Raw genomic sequence first — 20,867 nt, forward strand, 5'->3', positions numbered from 1 at the left:
CAACCCCGTGGGTCCCCTAACACTAGCTCCAGGGGCCCAACCCCTGGGGACCCTAACCCTAGCTCCAGCTGCCCAAACCCTGGGTCCCCTAACCCTATCTCCAATGGATCAACCCCTTGGGCCCTAACCCTAGCTCCAGGGGCCCAACCTCTGGGGGCCCTAACCCTTGCTCCAGGTGCCCAACCCCTGGGTCCCCTTACCATAGCTCCATGGGCGCAACCCCTGGGGGCCCTAACCCTAGCTCCAGCGGCCCAATCACTGGCTCCCCTAACCTTTGCTCCAGGGGCCCAACCCCTGGGGATCCTACCCCTAGCTCCAGGAGCCAAACACCTGGGGGCCCGAACCCTAGCTCCAGGGGCCGAATCCCTGGGTCCCCTAACCCTAGCTCCAGGGGCCCAACCCCGGGGGCCCTAACCCTAGCTCCAGGGCCCAACCCCTGGGGGCCCTAACTCTAGTGCCAGGGGCCCAGCCCCTGGGTCCCCTATCCGTAGCTCAAGGTGCCCAACCCCTGAGGGCCCTAACCTTAGCTCCAGGGGCCCAACCCTGGATCCCCTCGCACTAGCTCCAGGGGCCCAACCCCTGAGGACCCTAACCCTAGCTCCAGGGGTCCAACCCTTGGGTCCCTTAACCCTACTTTCAGGCGCCCAACCCCTGGGGTCCCTAACCGTAGCTGCAGGGGCCGAACCCCTGGGGGCCCTCACCATACCTCCAGGGGCCGAACCCCTGGGGGCCCTAACCGTAGCTCCAGTGGCCCAACGCCTGGGTCCCCGAAACCTAGCTCCAGGGGCTCAACCCCTGGGTGCCCTAACCCTAGCTCCAGGGGCATAACCCCTGGGTCCCCTAACACTAGCTCCAGGGGCCCAACCTCTGGGGGCCATAACCCTAGCTCCAAGGGCCCAACCCTTGGGTCCCCTAACCCTAGCTCCAGGGGCCCAACCCCTGGGGTCCCTAACCCTAGCTCCAGATGCCCAACCCCTGGGTCCCCTAACCCTAGCTCCAGGGGCTCAACCCCTGGGGGCCCTAAACCTAGGTCTAGGGGCCCAACCTGGGGGTCCCTTAACCCTAGCTCCAGGGGCACAACCCCTGGGGCCCTAGCCCTAACTCCAGGGGCCCAACCTCTGGGTCCCCTAACCATAGCTCCAGGGGCCCAACCCCTGGGGGCCCTAACCCTAGCTCCAGGGGCCCAACCCCTGGGGGCTCTAACCCTAGCTCTAGCGACCCAACCCCTGGGTCCCCTAACACTAGCTCCAGGGGCCCAACCCCTGGGGACCCTAACCCTAGCTGCAGGGACCCAAACCCTGGGTCCCCTAACCCTATCTCCAATGGATCAACCCCTTGGGCCCTAACCCTAGCTCCAGGGGCCCAACCTCTGGGGGCCCTAAACCATGCTCCAGGTGCCCAACCCCTGGGTCCCCTTACCATAGCTCCATGGGCGCAACCCCTGGGGGCCCTAACCCTAGCTCCAGCGGCCCAATCACTGGCTCCCCTAACCCTTGCTCCAGGGGCCCAACCCCTGGGGATCCTAAACCTATCTGCAGGGGCCCAACCCCTGCGGTCCCTATCTCTAGCTCCAGGGGCCCGACCTCTGGGTCCCCTAACCGTAGCTCCAGGGGCCCAACCCCTGGGGGCCCTAAACCTAGCTCCAGGGGCCCAACCCCGGATCGCCTAAGCGTAGCTTCAGGGGCCGAACCCCAGGGGGCCCTAACCCCAGCTCCAGGAGCCCAAACCCTCGGTTCCCTAACCCCAGCTCCAGGGGCCCAACCCCTGGGGGCCCTAACCCTAGCTGCAGGGGCCCAACCCCTGGGTCCCCTAACCCTAGCTCCAGGGGCCCAACCCCTGGGGGCCCTAACCCTAGCTCCAGGGGCCCAACCCCTGGGGGCCCTAACCCTAGCTCCAAGGGCCCAACCCCTGGGTCCCCTAAACCTAGCTCCAGGGGCCCAACCCCTGGGGGCCCTAACCCTAGCTCCAGGGGCCCAACCTCTGGGTCCCCTAACCATAGCTCCAGGGGCCCAACCCCTGAGGGCCCTAACCCTAGCTCCAGGGGCCCAACCCCTGGGGGCCCTAACCCTAGCTCCAGTGGCCCAACCCCTGGGTCCCCTAAACCTAGCTCCAGGGGCTCAACCCCTGGGGGCCCTAACCCTAGCTCCAGGGGCATAACCCCTTGGTCCCCTAACAGTAGCTCCAGGGGCCCAACCCCTGGGGGCCGTAACCCTAACTCCAGGGGCCCAACCTCTGGGTCCCCTAACCATAGCTCCAGGGGCCCAACCCCTGGGGGCCCTAACCCTAGCTCCAGGGGCCCAACCCCTGGGGGCTCTAACCCTAGCTCTAGCGACCCAACCCCGTGGGTCCCCTAACACTAGCTCCAGGGGCCCAACCCCTGGGGACCCTAACCCTAGCTCCAGCTGCCCAAACCCTGGGTCCCCTAACCCTATCTCCAATGGATCAACCCCTTGGGCCCTAACCCTAGCTCCAGGGGCCCAACCTCTGGGGGCCCTAACCCTAGCTCCAGCGGCCCAATCACTGGCTCCCCTAACCTTTGCTCCAGGGGCCCAACCCCTGGGGATCCTAACCCTAGCTCCAGGAGCCAAACACCTGGGGGCCCGAACCCTAGCTCCAGGGGCCGAATCCCTGGGTCCCCTAACCCTAGCTCCAGGGGCCCAACCCCGGGGGCCCTAACCCTAGCTCCAGGGCCCAACCCCTGGGGGCCCTAACTCTAGTGCCAGGGGCCCAGCCCCTGGGTCCCCTATCCGTAGCTCAAGGTGCCCAACCCCTGAGGGCCCTAACCTTAGCTCCAGGGGCCCAACCCTGGATCCCCTCGCACTAGCTCCAGGGGCCCAACCCCTGAGGACCCTAACCCTAGCTCCAGGGGTCCAACCCTTGGGTCCCTTAAGCCTACTTTCAGGCGCCCAACCCCTGGGGTCCCTAACCGTAGCTGCAGGGGCCGAACCCCTGGGGGCCCTCACCCTACCTCCAGGGGCCGAACCCCTGGGGGCCCTAACCGTAGCTCCAGTGGCCCAACGCCTGGGTCCCCGAAACCTAGCTCCAGGGGCTCAACCCCTGGGTGCCCTAACCCTAGCTCCAGGGGCATAACCCCTGGGTCCCCTAACACTAGCTCCAGGGGCCCAACCTCTGGGGGCCATAACCCTAGCTCCAAGGGCCCAACCCTTGGGTCCCCTAACCCTAGCTCCAGGGGCCCAACCCCTGGGGTCCCTAACCCTAGCTCCAGATGCCCAACCCCTGGGTCCCCTAACCCTAGCTCCAGGGGCTCAACCCCTGGGGGCCCTAAACCTAGGTCTAGGGGCCCAACCTGGGGGTCCCTTAACCCTAGCTCCAGGGGCTCAACCCCTGGGGCCCTAGCCCTAACTCCAGGGGCCCAACCTCTGGGTCCCCTAACCATAGCTCCAGGGGCCCAACCCCTGGGGGCCCTAACCCTAGCTCCAGGGGCCCAACCCCTGGGGGCTCTAACCCTAGCTCTAGCGACCCAACCCCTGGGTCCCCTAACACTAGCTCCAGGGGCCCAACCCCTGGGGACCCTAACCCTAGCTGCAGGGACCCAAACCCTGGGTCCCCTAACCCTATCTCCAATGGATCAACCCCTTGGGCCCTAACCCTAGCTCCAGGGGCCCAACCTCTGGGGGCCCTAAACCTTGCTCCAGGTGCCCAACCCCTGGGTCCCCTTACCATAGCTCCATGGGCGCAACCCCTGGGGGCCCTAACCCTAGCTCCAGCGGCCCAATCACTGGCTCCCCTAACCCTTGCTCCAGGGGCCCAACCCCTGGGGATCCTAAACCTATCTGCAGGGGCCCAACCCCTGCGGTCCCTATCTCTAGCTCCAGGGGCCCGACCTCTGGGTCCCCTAACCGTAGCTCCAGGGGCCCAACCCCTGGGGGCCCTAAACCTAGCTCCAGGGGCCCAACCCCGGATCGCCTAAGCGTAGCTTCAGGGGCCGAACCCCAGGGGGCCCTAACCCCAGCTCCAGGAGCCCAAACCCTCGGTTCCCTAACCCCAGCTCCAGGGGCCCAACCCCTGGGGGCCCTAACCCTAGCTGCAGGGGCCCAACCCCTGGGTCCCCTAACCTTAACTACAGGGGCCCAACCCCTGGGGGCCCTAACCCTAGGTCCAGGGGCCCAACCCCTGGGGGCCCTAATCTTAGCTCCAGGGGCCCAACCCCTGGGTCCCCTAAACCTAGCTCCAGGGGCCCAACCCCTGGGGGCCCTAACCCTAGCTCCAGGGGCCCAACCCCTGGGTCCCCTAACCATAGCTCCAGGGGCCCAACCCCTCGGGACCATAACCCTAGCTCAAGGGGCCCAACCCCTGGGGGCCCTAACCCTAGCTCCAGTGGCCCAACCCCTGGGTCCCCTAAACCTAGCTCCAGGGGCTCAACCCCTGGGTGCCCTAACCCTAGCTCCAGGGGCATAACCCCTTGGTCCCCTAACAGTAGCTCCAGGGGCCCAACCCCTGGGGGCCGTAACCCTAACTCCAGGGGCCCAACCCCTGGGTCCCCTAACCATAGCTCCAGGGGCCCAACCCCTGGGGGCCCTAACCCTAGCTCCAGGGGCCCAACCCCTGGGGGCTCTAACCCTAGCTCTAGCGACCCAACCCCGTGGGTCCCCTAACACTAGCTCCAGGGGCCCAACCCCTGGGGACCCTAACCCTAGCTCCAGCTGCCCAAACCCTGGGTCCCCTAACCCTATCTCCAATGGATCAACCCCTTGGGCCCTAACCCTAGCTCCAGGGGCCCAACCTCTGGGGGCCCTAACCCTTGCTCCAGGTGCCCAACCCCTGGGTCCCCTTACCATAGCTCCATGGGCGCAACCCCTGGGGGCCCTAACCCTAGCTCCAGCGGCCCAATCACTGGCTCCCCTAACCTTTGCTCCAGGGGCCCAACCCCTGGGGATCCTAACCCTAGCTCCAGGAGCCAAACACCTGGGGGCCCGAACCCTAGCTCCAGGGGCCGAATCCCTGGGTCCCCTAACCCTAGCTCCAGGGGCCCAACCCCGGGGGCCCTAACCCTAGCTCCAGGGCCCAACCCCTGGGGGCCCTAACTCTAGTGCCAGGGGCCCAGCCCCTGGGTCCCCTATCCGTAGCTCAAGGTGCCCAACCCCTGAGGGCCCTAACCTTAGCTCCAGGGGCCCAACCCTGGATCCCCTCGCACTAGCTCCAGGGGCCCAACCCCTGAGGACCCTAACCCTAGCTCCAGGGGTCCAACCCTTGGGTCCCTTAACCCTACTTTCAGGCGCCCAACCCCTGGGGTCCCTAACCGTAGCTGCAGGGGCCGAACCCCTGGGGGCCCTCACCCTACCTCCAGGGGCCGAACCCCTGGGGGCCCTAACCGTAGCTCCAGTGGCCCAACGCCTGGGTCCCCGAAACCTAGCTCCAGGGGCTCAACCCCTGGGTGCCCTAACCCTAGCTCCAGGGGCATAACCCCTGGGTCCCCTAACACTAGCTCCAGGGGCCCAACCTCTGGGGGCCGTAACCCTAGCTCCAAGGGCCCAACCCTTGGGTCCCCTAACCCTAGCTCCAGGGGCCCAACCCCTGGGGTCCCTAACCCTAGCTCCAGATGCCCAACCCCTGGGTCCCCTAACCCTAGCTCCAGGGGCTCAACCCCTGGGGGCCCTAAACCTAGGTCTAGGGGCCCAACCTGGGGGTCCCTTAACCCTAGCTCCAGGGGCTCAACCCCTGGGGCCCTAGCCCTAACTCCAGCGGCCCAACCTCTGGGTCCCCTAACCATAGCTCCAGGGGCCCAACCCCTGGGTCCCCTAACACTAGCTCCAGGGGCCCAACCCCTGGGGACCCTAACCCTAGCTCCAGCTGCCCAACCCCTGGGTCCCCTAACCCTAGCTGCAGGGACCCAAACCCTGGGTCCCCTAACCCTATCTCCAATGGATCAACCCCTTGGGCCCTAACCCTAGCTCCAGGGGCCCAACCTCTGGGGGCCCTAACCCTTGCTCCAGGTGCCCAACCCCTGGGTCCCCTTACCATAGCTCCATGGGCGCAACCCCTGGGGGCCCTAACCCTAGCTCCAGCGGCCCAATCACTGGCTCCCCTAACCCTTGCTCCAGGGGCCCAACCCCTGGGGATCCTAAACCTATCTCCAGGGGCCCAACCCCTGCGGTCCCTATCTCTAGCTCCAGGGGCCCGACCTCTGGGTCCCCTAACCGTAGCTCCAGGGGCCCAACCCCTGGGGGCCCTAAACCTAGCTCCAGGGGCCCAACCCCGGATCGCCTAAGCGTAGCTTCAGGGGCCGAACCCCAGGGGGCCCTAACCCCAGCTCCAGGAGCCCAAACCCTCGGTTCCCTAACCCCAGCTCCAGGGGTCCAACCCCTGGGGGCCCTAACCCTAGCTCCAGGGGCCCAACCCCTGGGTCCCCTAACCTTAACTACAGGGGCCCAACCCCTGTGGTCCCTAACCCTAGGTCCAGGGGCCCAACCCCTGGGGGCCATAATCTTAGCTCCAAGGGCCCAACCCCTGGGTCCCCTAAACCTAGCTCCATGGGCCCAACCCCTGGGGGCCCTAACCCTAGCTCCAGGGGCCCAACCTCTGGGTCCCCTAACCATAGCTCCAGGGGCCCAACCCCTCGGGACCATAACCCTAGCTCAAGGGGCCCAACCCCTGGGGGCCCTAACCCTAGCTCCAGTGGCCCAACCCCTGGGTCCCCTAAACCTAGCTCCAGGGGCTCAACCCCTGGGTGCCCTAACCCTAGCTCCAGGGGCATAACCCCTTGGTCCCCTAACAGTAGCTCCAGGGGCCCAACCCCTGGGGGCCGTAACCCTAGTTCCAGGGACCCAACCCCTGGGGTCACTAACCCTAGTTCCAGGGACCCAACCCCTGGGGTCCTTAACCCTAGCTCCAGATTCCCAACCCCTGGGTCCCCTAACCCTAGCTCCCGGGGCTCAACCCCTGGGGGCCCTAACCCTAGATCTAATGGCTCAACCCGGAGGTCCCTTAACCCTAGCTCCAGGGGCCCAACCCCTGGGGCCCTAACCCTAGCTCCAAGGGCCCAACCTCTGGGTCCCCTAACCCTAGCTCCAGGGGCCCAACCCCTGGGGGCCCTAATCCTATCTCCAAAGGCCCAACCCCTGGGTCCCCGAACCCTAGCTCCAGCGGCCCAACCCCTGGGTCCCCTAACCCTATCTCTTTTTAAACTAGACAGTGACTGGAGCGGTTTTCTCATCCCTGTAATAACTACATTGACAGAACAATTCTTCCTTTTCTTTAGCACTATCTAATCAGGGCTTAGGTCACCTTAAGTCTTTGGGTTGTGGGGGGGGTCACACCCTGAGAGATGTTGCTTTGCCAGTTCAGTGCCCAGCGTACACCAACCCTTAGATTCCTTTTGTTATTTCAATGCAGGCACTGACCTGTGAGAGGAAAACATCAGCTCACAAACACAGAGACTGAATTCCCCACATTTAATCTTGCCGCACTTTCCATAAAGTCACAAAATTCAATACATTCTTGCTAGGACAGAGAAAAAATAAGTGACACTAAGTTTTTGGCTTGGTTAAATAAAATTAAGTGTTTAATTAATATAGTAAAACTCTGTACTGATTCCTCTAACTAACACCACAGCGTGAAATAGGAACAGAGACAAATCTTGTCAGCGACGACTAATTTTGCCAATGATCTTCCCATTATTAATTTCCTCGCTGCCCCCATTGGAGGTCTGGGCATCTCCAGTGTCATAGCTCTGCATTCACCTTCCCCTTAGAATTGTTCTCAGACATTCGCCTTCCTCTGCAGCGTGAGGCACGGGGTCACTTGCTGGAGGATTCCCTGCACCTTGAGGTCTTTAAGCCACGATTTGAGGACTTCAATAACTCAGACATAGGTCAGGGGTTTGTTACAGGAGTGGATGGGTGAGATTCTGTGGCCTGCATTGTGCAGGAGATCAGACTAGAAGATCATAATGGTCCCTTCTGAACTTTAGTTTATGAATCTATGAATTTATTCCCAAATTTGGAAAATTGTGCAGTTCAGAATGTGAATAGTGACCCCATCTCCTTCCTGCACCTGCTCTACATTGCTCCCCAGCAGCTTCTCCCCCTGCAGATTAACCCAGCACGGCAGTGCAGGCCCCCAGGATTCAGCAGGGGCCCCTGGAAAGGACAGTGGGTGCAGCTAACAGCCCAGTGTGCCTGGCAGTGAGGGAGCTGTAAAAAATCAACACTCCCCCTCAGAAGTACAGAGATTGCATTCCCCAACTTTAACATCATGACCCCCTGTAGAAAGCCACACGTGTCAGTTGTATTTTCACAGGGAGATGCAAAAAATCAAGTAACACCAATTTTTAAGTTGAGTAAATAAAGTTGAGGAGATAGTTATTAACCTCACAAATATACTAAAGATCCCTCAACATAACACCTGAAGGTGAAATATGAACAGAGACAAACCTTGTCAGCAAAGGCTCATTTCCCAAACGATCCTCAAAATGTTACTAATTCCCACCCTTCCTCCACAGAAGCTCTGTGCAGTGTAACTGTTCTGCAGGCAGCTTCCCATTAAATGCTGTTGTGGGACATTCCCAGACCTGGAAATGTACCAACGACAGAATTTGAAGAGCAAACCTGGCTTCCTGCACCAGGCGGGATTTGAGTGTTTTGTCCTTGTCACTTAGTCTTTGTCAATAGTAGAGATGCCATGAGCAGGACTCTAGGCTCTGCTGGAGGGATCCTGGCACAGGGGCTGGTGGGGGAGAAAGGATTGTAGATTCTGACCTGTGCTCTGGAGAGGAGGTAATAATTGAAAGGGGCATTTTTGACTCCTCCCCTCCTCAGTGTCCCAGGGCTGGAATTGTACATTTCACAGGGGCAAATGAGGGGGTATTGCCACTTGGGTAATGAAAACCAGTGCTGTACGTGAGGTTTAAACTCACAACCTCAGCATAGCTCCTCTCAGCACTGCCCTATAAGTACTGTGCACTAACCAATTGTGCCACTGGAGCACCTGTTAGCTGTGATTCTCTGAGACCCCTAGGTTGATAAAGGCGAGGAGTGACTCCAAAACATTCTCAGTGGGGCTGAGAACCGGTAGCAACAAGTGTTGTACTTGGTGGGGTGGATTCCTCTTAAGGCTTCCAGGCACCATTTGACCCTTTTGCTCGTTCCTGTGTAATAACAGAGCTGGTTAAGACTCACTGTAGAGACTTGCTGCAGACCAACAGATCTGAAATCACTGATCACCAGGTCTGAGCATTAGTCCTGCTTTGGGACAGCATCTCTCATGCAAGAAACTGCCGAGTCTGCGCTAGCAGTGAGGCTCCCTCACTAACACCCACCTCAGCCCCCCTCATCTGCCCCATCCCTGGGCCTGCCATTTCCCCATCCTCCCTCCGGTGCCTCCCTCTGTCTGTGGGGCCCCTCCCCCCACCCATCCCACCTCCCCGTCCCATGAGCCCACCCCAACACCCTCCTCCTCCCCCCATCCTCAGAGCCCTGCCCCTGACCTCCTCCTCCCCTCGTCCTCACCGCCCCTCCCCCAACCTCCTCCTCCCCCGCCCTCAGCGCCCTGCCCCCGACATCCTCCTCCCAACCCTCCTTCTCAGCGCCCCTCCCCCAATTGCCTCTAACCCATTTCCCCATTGCTGGGCCCCACTTTACGATCCCCCTACTCCCCTAGTCCTTCCCTGGGTGTGAGGCTCCTCATCTCCAGTCTCTGCTAACCCCCAACCTGCTGGGTTCCCCTTTTCAGCCACTGTGGGGCATGGCAACCCGCCCCTGCTTGTCCTTGCTGGGGTCTCTAAATCCCCCAGTCCCACAGTGCACTCTGGTACCACCACTCTCCTCTCCTCCTAATCCCCCTAGTCTCTTCCCTTGGGTCCTCCTGGACACCCCAACCCACAGTGTGAAATATTTATGAGTGTTTTAAAATTTCAGTGCTCTGCATTTTTCTCCTGCCACTGCCACCTGGGAGCTCAGGGATGTGAGATTCTCCTCCATTGCGTTTCTGCCCATGGAAAAAGAAGAGAGATCACACTTCAGCACCTTTGTAAGTGAAAGCAGCCTGGAAACAAACCAACTGTCTCCAGAGTGTGTAGTTTGTGTTTCTTTTGTTGCAGTTGATGTGTGCGCAGCATGCACGGTGTGTGTGTATGTGTGCAGTGTGTGCAGCGGACAGGGGCATGGTGTGTGTGTCTATGTGCAGTGTGTGTGGTGGAGAGTGGCACTGTGTGTGTGTGTGTGTGTGTGTGTGTGTGTGTGTAGTGTGTGCAGTGGACAGGGGCATAGTGTGTGTGTCTATCTGCAGTGTGTGTGGTGGACAGTGGCACTGTGTGTGTGTGTGTGTGTGTGTGTGTGTGTAGGGCCGGTGCAAGGAAGTTTCGTGCCCTAGGCAAAACTTTCACCTTGCTCCCCCTACCCCCAGCACTGCATCAGCTCCCCACCCTCTGCCCTCAGGTGCCCCCCCCCCCACGGCAGCTCCCTTGCTTGGGAGCTGTGCAGTACCTCCCCACCCCAGCTCACCTCTGCTCCGCATCTTCCCCGAGCTCGCCGCCCCTGCTCTAATTCTCCTCCCAGGCTTGCGGTGCCAAACAGCTGATTGGCGCCGCAAGCCTGGGAGGCGGGAGAAGTGTAGCAGCGACTGTGCACTCGGGGAGGAACCGCTGTAAAAAAAAAAATTGGAGGCACCGCTTTTTGGCACCCCCAAATCTTGGCGCCCTAGGCAACTGCCTAGTTCGCCTTAATGGTAGCACCGACCCTGTGTGTGTGTGGTGGACAGTGGCACTGTGTGTGTGTGCAGTATGTGTGGTGGGTAGTGGCACTGTGTTTATGTGTGTGTGTGTGTGTGCAGTATGTGTGGTGGACAGTGGCACTTTGTGTGTGTGTGTGTGCAGAATGTGTGATGGGCAGTGGCACTGTGTGTGTGTGTGTGAGTGTGTATGTGCAGTGTGTGTGGTGGACAGTGGCACTGTGTGTGAGTGTGTGTATGAGCAGTGTGTGTGGAGGACAGGGGCAGTGTGTGCTCACACAGGAATTCATGGGGAACTCACCACCCTTGGCGCAGCATTTGACTTGTCCTCGGAGTGAATGTAGCACTGTGGAGTGTCAGCTACAGAGCATCTTCTGACAGCTCAGAGGAGCAATTGCAGAGAACGTCCTTCTCAACCCCAGGCTGGAAAATGCTCAGTGAGTTCTGTGGGGGCAGAGCAAAAGACCAGTCTCTGACACCTCCTGCAAAACGGCCTCTCGCTGCTCTAAAGCATGGAGATGCTGTATCTTTAATGGTAGTGAAAAAAATGGCACCCTGGGAAAACAAGAGTAAGGCCCTTTCTGGAAAAGGCTGAAACTTTTTTGCTGAAATTAAAAAAAAAAATTCAGTCTGACTGGCTGTTAATGACCCTTGCAGAAAGTCCTACTTCTTGCCCACCATGCACGTGAAAGAACCATTTCCATTTCAGTGCCAGGAGAAAGGAGACCCAGAAGAAGCCTCTGTGCCTCCTGCACTTCAGCAATGCATGGGAGGGGTCAAATAATCAGATCAAATATTACAGACCATGATGGGGTGTGCATACCCTGCACTAGGCAAGAACGGGTTAATTCCACACTATGGCTGGAGGAAGTCCCACCCCTCAGACCCTGCTGGGCATGCTCCAGCTGCTGTGTCAGTATAAAGGAGAACAGCTCAGGTCAGTCCGGGCTGGCCATTAAGGAAGACGCACGCTTGGTGGAGGCTTCAGGCCAGGAGCCGTTACAGCCTCTGACTGTGGGACCAGAGATCCCAGGCACCAGACCGGAGACTTGCTACCTGCAGTCAATTGGTGGGAATCAAAGTTCTATGGAGCTGCCAGTGTCAGGGAACCTGGAGACCCTGACGATAGATGGACGACAGCTTCAGGAAACAAGGTAGGAAGTGGCCCAGGGAGGCAGAGTGAGTGGTATCTCGTACCTGTGTAAGGTCAGCATGTTGCGGTAGGATCCTGGCTGGCTGCGTAACGAACGCACTCAACTTGAGAGGGCCTTGGGCTGGGACCCGGTGGAGTCAGGTGGGCCCAGTTCCCCTTAATCCAGCCACTATCCCTGTTTTGAAGCGGCCCCTTGATCTGACCATTAGGCCTTGCAGACCTGAACCAAAGGGTGGCCATATTGACTCACTCACGCAATCCTGAATCCAAAGACAGCCATGTTGACTCTGGACTTAGTGCCCCTAAATCTTGAGTTCAAGGACAGTCCGACCTTTCCAGTGAGATCTCACATGGCCCATCTTGCATAAAACACATCTTAGCTGTGCCACATGCATATCATAACAATATATCTATGAAGAATATGGGGTGTAGGGTCACAGCTCCTCTGGCAGGGCAGCGGCTGGCAGGGACCAGGGGAAGCTAGAGAGAGCTCCTGGCTGGTTGCTGGGACTTGCAGGCTTGAGACCCTGAGAAGAGGGCAAAGAACGTGCCTGGGCTGCAGGGAAGCAGTCCCAGGAATTGAAGCAGCACTGGGGGATGAAGTTAAGGAGAGGAAGCAGAAGCTGTTATCTACAGGATCCCTGGGCTGGGACCCAGAGTAGTGTGCGCCTGGATCCCAGCCACTCACCACTGGGGAAATGGCTGGATTGGGAGACACTTCACCGCATATCTGCCTAAGTCACCCTGGAAGGGAGGAGCACAGATCATGGCATGGCCGGATGGCCAAGTCATAAAGAGGATGCTGCAGTACTTGGACTGAGGCAGTCTGCAAGCAGTGACAGTGATGGACAAGGCACCACCAGGAGAAGGAACACTAGCTGAGCGAGCTAATCCCTGAGATAAACAGCAGGAGGTACCACCCTGGCACCACCCTGGCATCACCCATTACAAGGCTTGAGTGCATGTCCTCCCCTTCCTAGGGGTCTGGCCAGGCTCTGCCAAGCGAGGCTCAGCTGCTCTGTGAGCCCATCCAGGGAGCTGATACCACCCAGACATATGTGTGTCCTCAGGACAACACAGTTGCAAAAGTGAGCAGTGGCAGGCTGCAGCACACACCACACTTGCTGGCTCAGCCTTGTGCATGCTGGGGTGGCCACCTCCCCGTTGATGAGACCTGGTCCCACGTCTTCCTGGAGCTCCAGTCTGCCCTGCTGCCACCCCTGTCTGTGTTGCTGTTGTCTGCTCTAGCAGCTGACTGGAAGGGGCGCCTTGGACCCAGGCCATGTAGCCATGAGATCTGGAAGGCTGAAAGCAGGAAGAATGGTGCCTTCCTAGCCCACCCAATATTCCAGAATATAATTAAGGAAAATATTTCTCAATGAATTCTCAGTAAAACCACCATCAGAAACCACCAGTGTCTGCATCATGCTAAGGGCATTGGGATTTTCTTTAAATTTGGCAGACCAACCTAACACACATTTGAACCTCTTCTTTTCACACTGTTGCTCATTCTCAGGGTCTGCTTTGTCTCCAGAGAGATCCATTCTCTTTCAGAACGGCCTTGCTCTTCCTGTCTGTTTCACTCATGGACATGTCAGAATAAACACTCCCCTTCACTCTATTCTCAGACAAACACTAATATTAACTGTTTGCTACTGAGGGGTTTAGAAGCATTTATTGCGTGAAGGATGACATTTCTGGGGGATTGTTCCCAAGATCCAGCACTTTATGTTCAAACATCACCCAACTTTCTTGGTGAAAACAAGGCCAAGGTTTTTTTGCAGTATACAGGAGGTTTTCACCCCAGGTGGGACTTGAACCCACAATTTCTAACTTAGGAGACCCATGCCTTATCCATTGGGCCACTGATGTACAACTAGAATAACAAAAATTCCCTCTCATAAATGCACATTCCTCACATTCACTTCGAAGCCAAATACCCCCTTTCTGCACCTTACAGAAATGTCTGCATCCCCTGGCAGTGAGGCAACTAGGCAGGTGACTGACAGAGCTGAGCACCACCTTTCTACCAGCCATCTTTAGAGAAGAACCCCATCCTAGAGTCACCCTTCCCTCCTTCAGGACCTCCACGTCTGTGGCTCTGAGTGGCAGTAGGATGATTAGTGGGAGAATCCGGGGCTGGAAGCTGGGTAAGGAGTAACCAGATGAGGCAGACCCAGGGGGAGGTTGTGGGCTGCTGGTCAGTTGTTGAGATCTGAGCTCTAGATCAAAGCTGCACAGTGACCTGACACCCAGGGTTACAGGGCAGACATCGTGACCCCCTAACTGGCCTCGATGAACCCCAAACCGTTATTACTAAGGGCATTGAGTCTCTGTCCCTTAATAACTTCTGGGAGCTCCCCAGCAGGCTGCAGGCATCAGCCGCCTCCTGCCTCACAGGTTAGACTCTTGGGGCTGTGCCAGCCGCCCCCTCGCTTGAAGGCTCAGTGTAGGAAGAAGGAGACCTGGTGCTGGCAGAAGAGGGTTTTGATTAATCTACCTCTATTAATCCACGGACGCTGTGTCACTCTGCTGGCTTTTCTTCAGTAGCACCTAGTGGCCCTGGCTCCAGGCTAGTGCCTGGTGAGCTCTGGCACTGGCAGGAAGCGCTGCAGGGTGTCGAGCAGCGGCCCTGGCAAACAGCTGCTGGTAGGTGTCTCTGTGGTATCATGGATCAGTAAGTTCAGCTGGTAATCGAAAGGAGGGGGGTTTATGCTCCCCCAGGGATGCCACTGAAGGTTCCTCATGGTCTCCTCAAGGTCTGCTGGGAGCCGTGATGTTCCCCTTTACTGCCTCGAAGGCTCCCTCTCGGACACTGTGGGTTCACCTGCTGGCTGGAAGAGTGTGGGGGCTGCGCTGCAAAAACCCATCTCCCGGCAGCCGTACTAGAGGCTTGGGATTAATCCTCAAAGCCGAGCACAAAACCTTCAGCCGGGAACATTTCGCTCCCTTCCCACCTCCGCCCAAGCAGCAAGGGAGAAGTGGATGAAACACGCTGGCTCGAAGATGCCTCCTTCCCACTTCTCTGTACACTGTGCATAGCCCTTGGCCTGCCTCATGCCTCGTCAGGAAAGCCCGGCCATGCTGCCCAAGCCTAAGTCACTTCCGCAGCCTGGCCTGCCCTGGCTGACGGTGCGCAGAGCTATGTGAGTCAATGGCAGGTTGAGTCGGGAGCCTCAGCTCTTTCCCCTGACAGCCACACAGCGCTGCCAAGCGTCCTGAGATCCTCCCTCATCTTCTCCCGCAGCAGCCGCCTGCCGGTGTGGGTGGGAAAAGGGGACGAGGAAGTACTGCTGCCTCATTCCGGGACAGGAGGCGCTCACCCTGCCCAGGCCTGTCTCTTGCCTTCAGCCCAGGCAGTCAGAGGTGCCAGCAGGGCCAGCACTTCCATTTAGGCGGCCTAGGCAATCGCCCAGGGTGCCAGGATTATTGGGGGGCGGCATTTTGCCGGGGGGGTGGCAGCAGGCGGCTCCTGTGGACCTGCCGCAGTCGTGCCTGCGGAGGGTCCCCTGGTCCCGCGGCTCCAGTGGAGTTGCCGCAGGCATTCCTGCGGACGGTCCGCTGCTCCCATGGCTCTGGTGGACCTCCTGCAGGCACGGCTGCGGCAGCTCCACCGGAGCCGCGGACCAGCTGACTCTCTCCTCAGGCACGACTGTGGCAGGTCCACCGGAGCCGCAGGACCAGCGTGCGGGGCGTCAAAATGGCCATCCGCCTAGGGCGCTAAAAACACTAGCGCCACTCCTGGGTGCCGGAGAGCTCCCTGGCAGGCCGCCGCCTCAGCCAGGAAATAAGGAAAAGGCGATGAATAAAGAAGTCAGGAAATAACAAGGAAATGAAGAGGTTTGTCGAACGGGTTTCTGTCCGATTTACCAGCTTCTCAGCTACCGCTCAAAGTTAAAAACCTAAAGTCGACCTATCGGCATAAGTACAGATGGTTAGATGGAAATTAAAAGGAGCTGCTGTCACAGGTGTTAGGTGCCTGCAAGCAGCATGCAGAGAGTTTAAAAACACTGCAATTAGAGGCTCAGATGAAACGTTTGCCCTAAATCAGAAACAACAATAGGACGACCAGCAGAAAGCCACTCTAGGTAAACGGCTGAGGAATGGAGACTGTTAGAGGCAAAAAGTCATTCCTCAAAATTTGGATATCAAATCCTAGTGAGGATAATAGGAAGGTGCACAAACTCTGGCCTGTTAAGTGTCAAAGTGTAACAAGTCAGGCCAAGAAAGAATCTGAGAAGCAACATGCTAAAGACACAAAAGCTAAGAATAAATCCGGTCAATGCGAGTCCTGGTCTGTCCCCGCAGAAAGGTGAACCTCTGTGGCTGGAGTGAGCTCCTCTAAGCTGACCTCACTATAGACCTGTGCCAGGTAGTGCTCATTGTAAAAGTGTGTCCTCTGACTTGGGAAAACGGGACCAGCGGTCCTCAGGCTGGCTGACACAATTAAAATCCTCCCCCCAACAACAAATATCATGCAGTCTAGAGGAAGAGAGCCTTTGATCTTCCCTCTCATGGCTTAACTGGGGACCATACACACTAATATAGCAGTAACCAGTGCCACAGAGCACAAAGTCTATCAGTAATGACCTCCCTGGTCGGAGCTCCACCACCTTCTGTACTCACACCACGAATGTGAAAAACAAGACTCCAGGCCCATCATTCTTCCCTGGACAGGGGGCCCTTCCTCCAATCACCCTCTGCTTATTGAGCTACCCTAGAGTTGTTAATGTGCATTTCCTGAACACCCACCATGTCCAAGTCCACCTGCTCCAAGGCACTGAACATCAAGCACCTCCTCCTGGGCCCCCAAATCCTTTCCACCTTCCACACGGCCATTTTCACAGATGCCCCTTCCCTGGTGCTGCCCTTGCTCAGCTGCACAGAGGAGTTTTCATCCCCAATCCCTGCCTGTCACTGCCCAGCAGCCCTCTGGCACCATTCCTGAGGGTCACCCTGCCTTGCTCTCTTCCTGCCATGCTGGGAAAGACAGCTCTCATCGTTAAAGGTCAGGTGGGCCAACTAGGGGCAGAAGTCCATTCTATGTTTTCCTACTGCAGAGCCCAAGATCAGAGCCTCACCTACAGTGCCACCCAGAGGGCAGGCGAGTGGGGCAATTTGCCCCAGGCCCCGCAGGGGTTCCAGGAGAATACAACGTTCCTACTTTTTTTAATGGAAGGGGCCCCCAAAACTCCCATTTTTTTCACTACCATTAAAGCTACAGCGTCTCCATGCTTTGGAGCAGAGAGAGACCATTTTGCAGGAGGTGTCAGAGACTGGTCAGCCCTGCTCACTTTGGGTGTAGGCACCACTGTGCTGCCAGAGAACAAGCTGCCCCTGCACAAAGAAGATGAAAGAACCTGCAAAAGCCTGGGATTGAATTAGGGACCTTTAGGTCTTCAGTCTAATGCTCTCCCAACTGAGCTACTTTGGCAGCTGTATGGGATTATTTTGGCCTGTTGCTTCTCTGTCCAGGATGTTTTTGCAGCCGTTGCACACAAAAAGGACATCATTGTGAGCGGGCCATGAAGACAAGACTCACTTTTGCCTGCCTTGCTCTGCTTGACTTGCTTCCTCACCCCGTTCCTGCCTTAGTTCCTGGGTTGACCTGGTGGTGGAAGGGGACTGGGGGCCAGTGGTGCATGGAGGAAGTTGAGCTGGACCGTGAGCTAGACTAGATCCTGGCGGTGAGAGTCTGGCCACCACTTGCCACGCCACCCTGTTGTCCTGGCTTCCCCCACTGGGCGTCATTTTGGGAGGGAAGTGGAGCTTCTGCCTCCCCTCCCCAGTTTTCACACCACAGAGGAGTGCGAACAGGAAAATGAATGGCTGCTCCACACGCCCACCGGAGGAATCCAACGCCCTTAGCTGTGGTAAGTCAGGCTATGCCTTCATTACCTGCCGTATTGGCAGGTAGCAATCGATTTCTCGGGGATCTATGTATCGCGTCTCATCTAGACGCAATGTATTGAACCCTGAACGTGCTCCTGTCGACTCCGGAACTCCACCAATGCGAACGGCGGTAGTGGAGTCGACAGGGGGAGCCGCGGAAGTCGATCCTGCGCCGTGAGGACGGTAGGTAACTCAATCTAAGATACTTCGACTTCAGCTACGTTATTCACGTAGCTGAAGTTGTGTATCTTAGATCGATCCCCTCCCCTAGTGTAGACCAGCCCTTAGAAGTATCTGTTGGCTGACAGAGCCTGTCCCTGAGCAGCTGGAACAGCAGCTGCCGCCTCCCCCTCGGCTCCAGGCTGTGGGAAATGCTCATTGCCTGGCTGCATGGGCGGATGCTGCTCCGTGCTCTGGAGAGCGTCTGTATTGGTCTGTCAACCCCCGGTCTTCACTGAGCCAGTCTGGTAAGGTCCCAAGTGCCCCCTCCAGGCTGGCAGCTGAGAGTTTGTGCAGCACAAGCTGGTCCCATGGTGCAATGGGCAGCACTCAGGACTCTGAATCCTGTAATCTGAGTTCAAATCTCAGTGGGACCTTGTGTTGGCTTGTGGTCATAGGTGGCAGGTTATATACATTTGCAGTGCTTGGGCTCCAGGAATAGTCAGGGCTGGGGGCCCTGCCAGCCCCACAGGCAGCAGCAGCGTCAGCACCACAGGGGCACTCAATGCACTTCCTGTGGGGAAATGGCTCCTTGGTATCCAGCTGCTAGAGTGAGAGCCAGGGGAGAGCAGTGTCTGACTCACCTTGGGGGAGAGAAAAAACCTGATGAGTGTGGATCTCCCTCAGTCTCCCCTGCAATGCTGGTCAGTTTTATTATCACTGTGATAGTCACTGCTTCCCTTCAGGGCCAGCCCTAGAGAGGTCTGGGGTCCGGGACAAATCCCCCCTTTCCTCCCCAGGTCCTGCCCCCATCCCTTCCCAGCTTGCACCATTCCTCTCCCTCTCCCACCTCTTCCCATCCCTGCTCCTCCTCCTCCCCACCCAGTGCCTCCTGCACCCCACTGAACAGCTGATCACTGGCAAGTGGGAGGTGCTGAAGGGGAAGAGGAGGAGCTTGTCAGCAAGGCCTGTAGTGGGGGGAGGGAGCTGGCTGCCAGTGGGCGCTGAGCACCTATTTTTTCTCTGTTGGTTCTGCAGCCCCGTAGCTCCCATGGAGTCGCTGACTTGGCTTCCTTCGCACTCGAGAGAGAGGAGCAGAACCAGGGCTATGGCTGATCCATGGGGCACCAGGTGAGTGGCAGAGGCTTCAGGTGCTGAGAGTTTGCCTGACCCCTCAGGGACACAGTGTGAGGTGGTGCCCCAGGGATCTCTATGTAAGGAGCAGAACAGGATTTACTTGGGGTGGGGAGAGAATTGAGAGTGTCTCGGGGGTGGTACAGAGGTGTTGCTCGGGTGAGAGACTGGCTAAAACACAGGCCATGCTGCAAGCAGGATTCAAACCTGCACAGGGAAACCCTATTAGACTTCAACTCCCCCATCTTAACCACTCAGCCATCACAGCTGTGAGTGAAAAACTGCCCCAATGCCAGAGAAACTGGTAAAGAATCACAGTGACCAGGTGTGAAGTCATCTGAACTACAGAATTCCCACCGCAAACCTGGCTCCCAAAGCACGGGGGGGATTTGGGGTTTGTTCTCTTTGCTTAGCCATGTGCAGTCGCACAGAGAGCGCGTTTAAAAGTCTCCCCTCCCACAGAGCGGGAATGGGAAATGATTCTCAACTTGAAGCCTGATGTAAGGTGACCAGACGTCCCGATTTTATCGGGACTGTCCTGATATTTTCTTGTTTGTCCCGCATCCCGACCGATGTTTGGTCGGGACCCTGGACAAACAAATAACTTTGTCCTCTTCTCCAGCACACAGGCATAGTCTGGAGGGATACTTGCCCCCCCCAACTCTGCCCCTTCCTTCCCCCATTGGATACCTCCGCAAATCCCAGCCCTGGCCCTGCCCCCAGCCCCACTCCCTCACTGCCCCATTGGATTCCTCCCCAAATCCTCGCCCTGGCACTGCCTCTTCCCCAAGCACGCAGCATTCTTCCTCCCTCCCAGGTTTGGACACGGGCCATGGCCATGGCTGGGAGCGCAGCACAGAAGCTGCTCTAGCCCTGCAGCCTGCGGGGTAGCGCAGTGGGGCTGGGGGCAGCACGGAGCAGGCAGGGCCCAGGTGGGCGGAGGGCGGAGACACATGTGGGGCTGACACACTCCTGTCGGGAGCTGCCTGGTTCACCCCTTGCCCGGGAGCTGCAGGAGGGGCCTGGATCATGGCTCGGCTGCAGAGCTCGGAGCCCAGGCTGGACCCAGGAGTGAGGGGATGGGGGAGCTGGGGATGTAGCGGGGGTCAGAGCCGAGAGTTGGTTGGAGATGGGGTTGTGCCACTGCCACTTGGCGGCGGGGAGGCCCTCCGGCTTTTTTTTTTTTTGCTCTGCCCCCGCGTCCCGATATTTCATCTTTGACATCTGGTCACCCTAGCCTGATGTGAAGGAGGATGTCTGGACCAAGGGGCCAGGGACTGGCCTTTGCTAGAGAAACCACTGTCAAGTTTTAGCCAATTAGGACAAGTCAGCAAATAAGAACAACTTCAGGTATCAGTAACTGCTACAGGTTGCAAATTCCTACATGCAGCAGTTTCTGGCACTACACCTGCACAGCTCTGCTCCCCGGCTCTTCTTGGGCTCCTGCTCTCTCCTTAGCTCTGCCCCACTCTCACCCAGGCAGTTCCAGCTCACATGGAGGATGGGACCCCCTGGCCTGGTGACTCCCTCATTACACTGCCTGGCCTGTCAGTGCAGCTAACTTGGAGCTTTGGCCTCTCCCCATTGTCCCTGGGGACTGTCAGTCTCAGGGTCCTGATTTCCCATTGATCCTTCCCCCTTCTATTGGTGCTGGGAACTAGCCAACCAAACCCCCCCCCACACACACTAAGTTTTAGTAAAGGGCCAAGAGCCCCCTTACACAAGCCAGCCCCATGAGGGTCACCGATATGCAGAGAAGGCAGCACAAGCTGGTCCCATGGTGCAATGGGCAGCACTCAGGACTCTGAATCCTGTAATCTGAGTTCAAATCTCAGTGGGACCT

General features: G+C 58.1%; 2 non-coding genes across 2 annotated transcripts; both read left to right on the plus strand.

Annotated features, from left to right (window-relative positions):
- The first annotated feature begins 18,255 nt into the window (after positions 1–18,255).
- TRNAQ-CUG (transfer RNA glutamine (anticodon CUG)) lies at positions 18,256–18,327 on the plus strand. Its single transcript has one exon. It is a non-coding gene; the product is annotated as a tRNA-Gln (tRNA).
- A 2,468-nt stretch (positions 18,328–20,795) lies between these two features.
- TRNAQ-CUG (transfer RNA glutamine (anticodon CUG)) lies at positions 20,796–20,867 on the plus strand. Its single transcript has one exon. It is a non-coding gene; the product is annotated as a tRNA-Gln (tRNA).

This window comes from Gopherus flavomarginatus, chromosome 21 (genome assembly GCF_025201925.1).
Source record: "Gopherus flavomarginatus isolate rGopFla2 chromosome 21, rGopFla2.mat.asm, whole genome shotgun sequence".
Classification (NCBI taxonomy): Eukaryota; Metazoa; Chordata; order Testudines; family Testudinidae; genus Gopherus; species Gopherus flavomarginatus.